Raw genomic sequence first — 11,745 nt, 5'->3', positions numbered from 1 at the left:
ATAACACATGATAATAAAAATAACCATACTAAGACTCATGGATTCAGCTATCATATTTTATATATAGCATTTAATTCTATATTTAAAAGTAAGAGTGAATGAAAATTAATGATTTATGCATCTAACGAGAAGTTAGAAAAAGAACAAGAGAAAGTACTATTTAAACAATGCAAACAACTTAAAACTGCATTGATTTACAGTTTTATGAAAGAGCTTTCACATGAATTATCTCATTTTGTTCACTCATAATAATTTATTTATAGTCTTCTGGTCACGAAAGCCCAATGGGTAGTTAGAGCATGTGTTATGGAAGTCAATTTTAGAGATAATGGTATTGAGGTTCAGAGATTTTAGTGACTTATTAAATAACACATGGCTCCTAAGTCACAGAGGAGTGATTCAAAACAAGGTTTATGAACCTGAGTCTAGAGATAATTTCACTGTATTATAATGATAGCTTATATTCCCTGTATTGTCCTCAGTTGTGTCTGACTTTTTGCGACCCCATGGACTGTAGCCCACCAGGCTCCTCTGTCCATGGGATTCTGCAGGAAAAGTACTGGAATGGGCTGTAAGAGATCACAAAAATAGATATGAGGGACACTACTGAATAGCTACTTTTTTTTTTTTATCCCAAAGCACTGCTTACCCCACTCTCTAATGCATATGATTAGATGTGGCTCCAAGCAACTGTATTTCTGCTTTGTGGCCTTATATATGCCCCAGTCTGAAATAATTGATTTATCAAGGTTAATCTCTTCCTGAATCTATCTGAGTCCCAAAACAATGCTTTTCCCAGGAATTTGGAATTATAACAATGAGATATGATTTAGACTTTCTTAAGTTTTCTGGAGCTGTGTATAATCACAGGAAATGTAGGTTAAGTATCTTCCATTGGCTATGTGTATAAGATTATAAGAGTATAAGATTCAGCATACATAACACTGTGGCTTAAGTTTAAGTTCTAGGAAACTGCCACTATATCAGAGTATGTAAGGTACTCTTGTAATCTTCAGTAAAAAACTATAAGAATTATTCAGTGCTAAAAATAAATATGCTGTTAAACCATTAAAAGGGTTTCCCAGGTGGCACTAGTGGTAAAAAAACAACAACAACAACAACAACAACAACAACAACAACAAAAACTTTCCGTCAATGTAAGAGACATAATATTAGACTTCTGGGTCTGGAAGATCCCCTGAAGGATGAAATGGCAACCCACTCTAGTATTCTTGCTTGAAAAATTTCAAGGGAACAGGAGCCTGGTGGGCTACAGTCCATGGGGTCACAAAGAGTCAGACACCACTGAGGAACTGAGCACACACACATAACAGGACATGAAAAGACCTGGAAGAACCTTAAATGCATCTTGCTAAGTAAAGGAAGCCAGTCTGAGAAGGCTACCTTCCATATGATTCCAACTCCATGACATTCGGGAAAAGGCAAATTACAGAGACTGTAGAAAGGTCAGTGGTGCCAGGGGTTGGCATAGGGGAAAGGCATGAATAAATGGTGCACAGAGGAATTCTAGGACAGTGAAAATACTCTGTATGAAACTATAACTATGGCTACACGTCATTATAAATTTGTCTAGATCCATAGACTATATAAAACAAAAAGTGGATCTTAAGGTAAGACTCTTGAGAATCCTTTGGACTGCAAGGAGATCAACACAGTCTATTGTAAAGGAAATCAACCCCAAATATTCATTGGAAAGACTGATGCTGAAGCTGAAGCTCCAATACTTTGGCCACGTGATGGGAAGAGCTGACTCACTGGAAAAGACCCTGATGCTGGGAAAGATTGAAGGCAGGAGGAGAAGGGAATGACAGAAGATGGGAGGGTTGGGTGGCATCACCTACTTGATGGACATAAGTTTGAGCAAGCTCCAGGAAAAAGTGAAGGACAGGGAAGCTGGGTGTGCTGCAGTCCATGGGGTCACAGAGTCAGACATGACTTACCAACGGAACAGCAAGTTGAATGGAGTTATCTGGGAGAAGCCTAGAGGATCTAGGGAACATGGAAACTTAGGGCCTCTCCAATGCACCTCCTGTACTACCTCTACTAAATAAAAATATGTGATTATGGGTATGACAGAATGCAACACGGAAGCCAATGTAACATCCTAAGGATGATTAGAGATGTCTCCTAACCCAACAGCTCAGTTCAGTTCAGTCAGTCGCTCAATCATGTCTGACTGCGACCCCATGGACTGCAGCATGCCAGGCCTCCCTGTCCTTCACCAACTCCCAGAGCTTGCTCAAACTCAGGTCCATTGATTCAGTGGTGCCATCCAACCATCTCATCCTCTGTCATCCCCTTCTCCCACCTTCAATCTTTCCCAGCAGCAGGATCTCTTCCAGTGAGTCAGTTCTTCACATCAGGTGGCCAAAGTATTGGAGTTTCAACCCAACCCAATATCCCAATCTAATAGTTTTCTTATTGAAACTTGAGGCCAAGGCCATTTTTTCCATTTGTTCTTTCAGGGACTCAAACAATAGCACCCAATGGTGATTTTGGCATTGCTAAGGTGTTAAATCACTTCAAATGTGTTCAACTCTTTGTCACCCTATGGACTGTAGCCCTCCAGGCTCCTCTGTCCATGGGATTTCCCAGGCAAGAATACTGGAGTGGGTAGCCATTCCCTTCCCCAGGGGATCTTCCCGACCCAGAGATTGAACCCAGGTCTCCTGTATTGCAGGCAGCTTCTTTACCATCTGAGCCATCAGGGAAACCTGATTTTGGCATTAGTTGCTATCAAACAGAATTCTCCAGAGTGAATTTTAAGGAAGTTAACTAAAGTTTTACTTCATCTATAATTCCAGGAAAAAAAAAAATCTCACAGTGAGTTGTGGTTACTTAGTCTTTCAATGAACCCTAAATCCCTCAGGCCAGTACAAAGGAGTTAGTAGAAACTTCACCCTGCTCTAGCCATGGGGAAACCCTTAGTAATTTGTCATTCGGATTGAGGGACACTTTAAGAGAAATCATCTGAATAGGAGAAGCATAGATGGCCAGATTGGCCATATAAAAAACTAATTTCTTGTTTAGAAAATGCTCAGGAGAGTCACTGATCCAATCAAACTTTTCATCCCTGTCTAGCATAACACAATCACCTTTTGGACTAGTGAATGATAAATCTTGCATCTTCCCTACACTCTTTAGAAAGAGCTTTCCATAAATATTTACTGATGATTATGACAAAAGCACTTGTATTTGAATTTACCAGTAAATATATACATAGGATTATAGTTTTATTTTGAAGTGTATTCATAATTTGCATCACATTATGAAAATTTGAGACATACAAACACAAGAAAAGTATAATATAATGAAGATCTGTGTTTCTGTGATCAAGGTAAAGAATAAAATATTACCAAAAAAGAAAAAAGAAGTTGAACTCATAGTAACATAGTAGAATGTTGCTTATTAGAGGCTGGTGGCAGAAGGAGAGGGAAGGGAGGGCAGAAAGGGAAGTTATTCATCAAACTTAGCTATAAGATGAATAATTTCTAGAAACCTAAATTGTAGCATGATAACTATAGTAAATAATACATTATACACTAGAAATCTGCTAAGATAGTAGTTGTCTAATGTTCTCAATATGCACACACACACACACACACACAAAAGATAGCTATGATAGGTGATAGATATGTTGGTTTGATTATCTTATTTATTTCACAGTGTATACAGGTATCAAAATATCATGTTGTATATCTTAAATATATGCAATTGTTGTTTGTCAGAAATAAATAAAAATTTAAAAATAATAAAACATTACAAAATCATTTAAAGTCACCTGAATATCTTTTGAATTTCAGTCTCTACCCCCTTTCACACTTCTATTTTCCCAGTGCTGACCACAATCCTGAATTTTGTGTTTATCACTCATATACATGTCTTAATTTGTTCACTAATATGTAAGATTCCTAAATAATACATATATATGTGTATTAACATGTAAAATGTAACCTTGTGCAACTTGTCTTTTTCCTATACAATGTTTTTAAGAATTATACATGTTGATGCTGCTCTAATTCATTTATTCCTACTATGAAAACATTCCATTATATGAATATATCATAACTCATATATCATTATGATTACTTGCTTTCTCATTAGACTCTCAAGATTGATGAAAGTACAGTGTGTTTCATTTATATTCATCACCAAATCCCAAATTCATATCACAGGTGCCGGTAAATTCTAGGTTCTCAATATACACTTGTTAGCTGAAAGATTGCTTTCATAAATGTTGACTCTGCCCCTGGAGGCATAGTTGTGTATGCCTATATGACTGAGTTCTGATCAGGCAATAGGATGGGAGACAAATCTGTTGTGCTACTTTAAGGCCAGAACTAAAAAACAAACAAACAAACAAAAAAACACCACTATCCATTCCTCTCTGCTGCTTCCCTTCTAGATGGGTAGAATGGAGATGACACCTAGGGAAACCTTGAAAGCCAGTTCAATTTGGCAGAATCTCCACTAGCCAGAGACTCCAAATAACTACCTGGAGGAGGGTGAGCTCTTTACCATGCTCTACTTTTACGTAAGAGATACACTTCTGTTGTGTTTGAGCCATTATAGATGCAGATCATTTGTTATAGCCAGCAACCTATCCTCACTAATAAATGTTCTATATGAATTTACCTCTGAGATCTGATTGAGCTGTGTCGTCAGTTCAGTTCAGTTGCTCAGTCGTGTCCGACTCTTTGCGACCCCATGGACTGCAGCATGCTAGGCCTCCTTGTCCATCACCAACTCCTGGAGTTTACTCAAACTCATGTCCATTGAGTCAGTGATGCCATCCAACCATCTTATCCTCTGTCGTCCCCTTTTCTTCCCACCTTCAATCTTTCCCAGCATCAGGGTCTTTCCAAGTGAGTCAGTTCTTCACATCAGGAGGCCAAAGTATTGGAGCTGTGTCTTAGTTTCCTACATATAACCTTTTTATTCCTTGTGATTCCAACATTTTTGTTGTGGTTTGCTCTGTGAATCAAGTTGTGTAGTAGAGCATTAAATTTTGTATGACACTGAAGTATTCTGGCGGGGGGGGGGGGTCATATTTGTTTTAGTTTCTTAATCTATAAAAAGTATTATTGTTCAGATATAATGACCAGAAAATGTTGTCTTCCCTGCTTCTATGGAATATATTAATTTTCATTTATGGAGAGTATCATAAATGTTTTATGTGTATTTGAATAAAGTATAGGGTTTCAGTTTTCAGATAATAGAGCTCAGCATACATTGATTAGCCCAACTCATATTATGTAATTCAGTCTTTTATCCTTATTATGAAAGATGGTATTTTTCAAAAATGGCTACCACAACTTCCATCCCCTCCCCTTTTCTGCAATGAGACTTACCACTCTCTCATACAAAGGAGGAACCTGCTTCTCCACACCCTTAAATCTGAGTAAGCCCCATTACTGTTTTGACCAACAAAATACTGCAGAAATGTCACTGTGCCAGTTCCATGAATAGTACATAAAGGACCTGGCATATTCCAGCTACTGCCTCTTAGAAGCCAGACACTAGTAAGAATGACATGCTATGAGAAAGCCCTAAACCAAGCAGAGAGACTGACACCTCCCATCTTTTCAAGCCTCTCTAGCCTGGAAACTAGACATGTGAGTTAAGAAGGTTTAAGCTGATTCCATCCATAGCATTTGATAGCAACCTAGTGAGAACCACTCACCTGAGCTCAGTCAACACTAAGACCTGTCAGAAATAATACATTATTTTTCCACCTCTAAGGAATGGAGTGTTTTGTTATGCATCAAATGATAAATGTTTTTTGTTTGTTTGTTTGTTTACATGACATTTCAAGGGCAAAGGACATAAATTAAGGCATATCTTTATGATCACTATTTGTTGCACGCCCTGTTTTAAGTGATCACTCCACAGAAATAGGATAGACTTTCTCACACAAAACCTGGTACAAATATCAAGACTGATGATACCACACACATACACTAAAAAGGTCTGAAATAATTTATCACTTATAATAAGTTTTTCCAGGGAGAGCTGCATGGCTCCAAGGAGGTCTGCAAATGGCTTCAGAAGGCAGAGAAAGGAGATTGGCTTGAGGATTTGATCATGATTAGGGGATGGGCCTGGAGTGAGCTCCTTGTGTGGGCCAAGACTTGCCTGGTTTCAATTGTCCACCGATGTCAAAGGGGGTAGTACCCAGATTTTATCACCTTGCCCAGATAGGGCAGATGGGGGAGGAATATTGGGGCCTGAAAGTTGTCAGGAGTTCAACAACAATAATAGAGGTGGACTCTTAATTATACTCTGGTGTCCTACTCTAAATTTTGATGCTATATTATTTGGTACATAAAATTCACAACTTAAGACATACATTGTTAATTCTTCATTTTCTCATTATGTAATTATTGTTGTTGTTCAGTCATGTCTGGCTCCTTGCGACCCCATGGACTGGAGCATGCCAGGCTTCCCTGTCCTTCGCCATCTCCTGGAGCTTGCTCAAACTCATGTCCATTGAGTTGGTGATGCCATCCAACCATCTTGTCCTTAGTCATCCCCTTCTCCTCCTGCCTGGAATCTTGCTCAGCATAAAGGTATTTTCTAATGAGCCAGCTTTTTGCATCAGGTGGCCAAAGTATTGGAGCTTCAGCTTCAGCATCAGTCCTTCCAATGAAAATTCAGGACTGATTTCAGAAAATTCAGGATTTTAGGATTGACTGGTTTGATCTCCCTGCAGTCCAAGAGACTCTCAAGAGTCTTCTCCAACACCACAGTTCAAAAGCATCAATTATTTGGTACTCAGCCATCTTTATGGTCCAACTCTCACACCCATACATGACTACTGGAAAAACTGTATCTTGGACTATACAGACCTTTGCTTGAAAAAATGCTATTTCTTATAGGAAAATAAAATGACTACATTTGCATTTTAGAAAGACAACATTGGCAGCAGGTTGTTGGTCTGATTCCATTCAGTTTAGTTGTTCAGTTGTGACCAACTCTCTATGACCCCATGGGCTTCAGCAATCCAGGCTTCCTTGTCCATCATCAACTCCCTGAGCTTGCTGAAAATCAACTCCATCAAGTCGGTAATACCATCCAACCATCTCATCCTCTGTGTCTTCTTCTCCTCCTGTCTTCAATCTTTCCCATCATCAGGGTCTTTACCATTGAATCAGTTCTTCGCATCAGGTGGCCAAAGTATGGGAGTTTCAGCTTCAGCATCAGTCCTTCCAATGAAGATTCAGGACTGATTTCCTTTACAATTGAATGGTTGGATCTCCTTGCAATCCAAGGGACTCTCAAGAGTCTTCTCCAACATCACAGTTCAAAGCATCAAATCTTTGGCACTCAGCTTTCTTTATAGTCCAACTCTCACATCCATACATGACTACTGGAAAAATCATAGCTTTGACTAGATGGACCTTTGCGGGCAAAGTAATGTCTCTGCTTTTTAATAGGCTGTCTAGGTTGGTCATAGCTTTTCTTCCAAGGAGAAAGCATCTTTTAATTTCATGGCTGCAGTCACCATATGCAGTGATTTTGGAGCCCAAGAAAGTAAAGCCTGTCACCGTTTCCATTGTTTCCCCATTTATTTGCCATGAAGTGATGGCACCAGACACCATGATCTTAGTCTTTTGAATGTTGAGTTTTAAGCCAGCTTTTTCACTCTCCTCTTTCATTTTCATCAAGAGGCTCTTTAATTCTTCTTCACTTTCTGCCGTAAGTGTGGTGTCATTGTGTATCTGAGGTTACTAATATTTCTCCCAGCAATCTTGATTCCAGCTTGTGCTTCATCCAGCCAGGGATTTTGCATGATGTACACTGAATAGAAGTTAAATAAGCAGGGTGACAGTATATAGCCTTGATATACTCCTTTCCCAATTTGGAACCAATCTGTTGTTTCATGTCCGGTTCTAACTGTTTCTTCTTGACCTGTATACAGATTTCTCAGGAGGCAGATAAGGTGGTCCGATGTTCCCATCTCTTTAAGAATTTTCCACAGTTTGTTGTGATTCACGCAGTCAAAGGCTTTAGAATAGTCAAATAAGCAGAATAGATGTTTTTTTGGAATTCTCTTGCTTTTTCTATGATCCAACGGATGTTGGCAATTTGATCTCTGGTTCCTCTGCCTTTTCTAAATCCAGTTTGAATATCTGGAAGTTCTTCACTCACATACTGTTGAAGCCTGACTTGGAGAATTTTGAGTATTACTTTGCTAGCATAGGAGATGAGTGCAATTTTGCGGTAGTTTGAACATTCTTTGGAATTGCCTTTCTTTGAGATTTGAATGAAAACTAACCTTTTCCAGGTCTATGGTCACTGTTGAGTTTTCCAAATTTTCTGGCAACTTCATATAGTCAAGTTATTATCACAAAATATTTTTGTTGATTTTTGCCAAGTTCATATTCTGGTCACAAGTGATGTATTAATATAGTTCTGACATAAATGTTGGTTGATATTTTCATTTACATTAAGAAATAAGATGAAAGTAAAACATCAAAGGTTTATTTTAAAAGTTCACTTATTCTGTCAAGGACATGAGTGAATTTTTGCTAATTTAGATGATAGCTTTTATGTATTGGAAGAATATATATTTCTTCTTTTATTTCTGCTATTCACAATATAATGGCTACAGGTTTGGAACACTTTTAAGTTTAATCTGTATTTAATCTATCACTATATTAAATCAAGAAAAGCATAAGAACAATGATCCAAGCTCTGGTTTGTAGCATTTGCTGATTTCTATGGCATAAATACTGCCACTGTGACTGATTTCAAGCTGCCAATATGATGTCCCTCAGTGGGGATCTAGAAAAAGAAACACAGCAGTGCAGCACTGCATAGAAATTCTCCCATATACATATAATAAATGGAATAACCTCAATAACTCAGACCACAGTAAAATGTAGTCAAAATAACAATAACAAAATTATTTGACTGGCTTCCCTGGTGGCTCAGATGGTAAAGAATTTGTCTGCAGTGCTGGAGACCTGGGTTCAATCCCTGGGATGGGAAGATTCCCTAGAGGAGGGCATGGAAACCTACTCCAGTATTCTTGCCTGGCAAATCCCCATGGACAGGGGAGCCTACTGGGCTACAGTCCATGGGGTTGCAAAGACTTAGACACAACTGAGCAACTAAATCAGGCACATGTTATTTGACTAACACAATTAATCAAAATAATTAGGAAGTGATGAGTTTTGAACATTTACTAACTTTTAAAAATATAATTTAAGGACTTCTCTGTAGTCCAGTGGTTGAGAATCTGTCTTCCAATGCAGGGGACCTGGATTTGATCCTTGGTTGGGGTACTAGAATCACTTATGTCATGAGGCAGGTAAGTTGGTGTGCCACAACTAGAGAAAGTCCATGCACCACAGAGAAGACCTAACTAGTGCATTCCAAAACTATTTTTAATAAAATAAAATTATTTGATTGCATGTTTATATAATTTAGTTTCTAATAATGGCTTGAAAAATCCCTGAAAATTTAACAATTAGTCCTTGCATACCAGTATAAGTCAATTCCAGCAAGCCACTGGTTGAAAGTAAAAGAGAATAGTCCTAGACATGAAACTGATGACTGTGGTCTAATACTGGATCCTGCAACTGATATTTTGATCAAGTGACTTTACTATTTGAACTCTCCATTGCCTCATCTTAAAATTAAGGATACTAACATGTATTCTGCATGTTATTAGGATCATTAGAGATAGTGAATATAACTCGCACATGTTAGACCCTCAGTATATAGAAATTATTATCATTCTTTTCATCACTGCTTTTTAAGGACTGGTCATAAGAGGCCCATGGAAATTTTGTTATTCTTGTTGTTTAATTATTTTTAACTTTTCTATATGATCTCTCTTGACTTGGAAGGGCACAGTTGTTTTTAAAGCTATCTTTTCTTATAACTGAACTTTCCATTCAAGTTTCTAATACTGTAAGAGTTTTTTCACAATTAACTATAAACTCCCGTGCTGCCTCATTAGTTAGGCATTTCCTTCTTTGAATTCCTAGCAGAAGAGTAGACGGGGAAGTATGATACAATTTCAGGAAGATACTAGAAGTGCCATCTTACTATGTGATGATTGATGTGAAGTAAAATACCCACCAATTATTCACATAGGCCTGGGGCATGGGGAAGGGAGGAGATTCAACTATCCTAGGTCTCTAAACAAAAGCAAGTTTGTTCTCTAAAATAATCATCTTTCCTCTTCTCAGTTCTTTTCATTCTTTCCCACAGATGTGATATTCTTGACATCATCCAAAAATGGTTAAATATACTGAGCATTTGAATGTCAGATGAATGGTCTTGAATACTGCTTTTGAGTTTTCTACTTCATTTAATCTATTTATAAGTTCTCTTTTGCAAAGGAAAAATCTATTACCTTCTGAAGTCATACTAATAACTACTTATCTATGTGTTTGCATGACATTGTGCCTAATAGTTTAAGATTGTTTCATTCCCTTAGTGTTTATGATATAAAAATAAAGCTAGATAGCAGTCTAGATATACTTAGGAAATAAGATAAATATTTGTTTCCTGAACCCAAGTTTTTAATTTAAGAAAATGGTTATATTTTACCCTTTAAAATTATTTTTGTTGAGATAACTTTACAGAAAAAAAAAAATGTAATGTGTCCAGTTCTCTGCTATATATCATTTCTATTTTCAACATGGACTTTAAAGTTAACTGTAGTTAATGGAAATAAAATATGAAAACAAATGCTTTATATGAAAATAATTTTATATCATTAAAACAATCCGACTTAAATGTATAGAAATATTCATGAGTTTCTAAAATAGGATCATTGATTATAAAGATATTTTAGCTAGGTTTAAAGACAACATTCATGTAAGAAAATTAATATGTAAATGAAAATACTGATAAAATGTGACTATGCTAAGGAAATGATTGTTGGAGAAGGCAATGGCACCCCACTCCAGTACTCTTGCCTGGAAAATCCCATGGATGGAGGACCCTAGTAGGCGGCAGTCCATGGGATCGCACAGAGTCGGACATGACTGAGCGACTCACTTTCACTTTTCACTTTCATGCATTGGAGAAGGAAATGGCAACCCACTCCAGTGTTCTTGCCTGGAGAATCCCAGGGACGGGGAAGCCTGGTGGGCTGCTGTCTATGGGGTCGCACAGAGTCAGACACAACTGAAGTGACTTAGCAGCAAGAAAATGATTGTACAATCAAAAGAAATATAGGGTACATTTTCAGGGCTATTATTATTATTATTTTACTTTCTCCTTCCAGTCCCATAGGAGAATGGTACTTCCTGGCCCCTCTGTGGTTGGGTGAAGTCATGTGGTTAGTTTGGACCAATGGGTTGTGAGCCCAAGCAACATGCCGCTTCTGGACCAGGGCATTTAAACACTAGAGTGAGACCATCCAAATCTCTCTCTCCATCCTCTCTTTCTATCCCTTCCTTCATCCAACATCTCTCTCTTTCTCATTCTGTCCCAAAACAACCAACAAAGTTCAAGATGGTGGCTACTTCATCTTTCTGCGTTCCTCTGAGTGTTGTGTAATAAAGAATCTATCTGGCCGTGGTTCTTGCTTCCTGGTTCCTGAAGAAGTGTTAGTCACTCAGTTGTTCCTGACTCTTTGTGACCCCACCAGGCTCCTCTGCCATGGGATTTTCCAGGCAAGGATACTGGAGTGGGTTTCTGAGAGATATCCTCTAAAGCCTTGGTCATGTTTTAGTAATAAGCATGGCTTTGTTATTCACT

This window comes from Bubalus kerabau, chromosome X, assembly GCF_029407905.1.
Source record: "Bubalus kerabau isolate K-KA32 ecotype Philippines breed swamp buffalo chromosome X, PCC_UOA_SB_1v2, whole genome shotgun sequence".
Lineage (NCBI taxonomy): Eukaryota > Metazoa > Chordata > Mammalia > Artiodactyla > Bovidae > Bubalus > Bubalus kerabau.
This window is presented reverse-complemented; position numbering follows the sequence as displayed.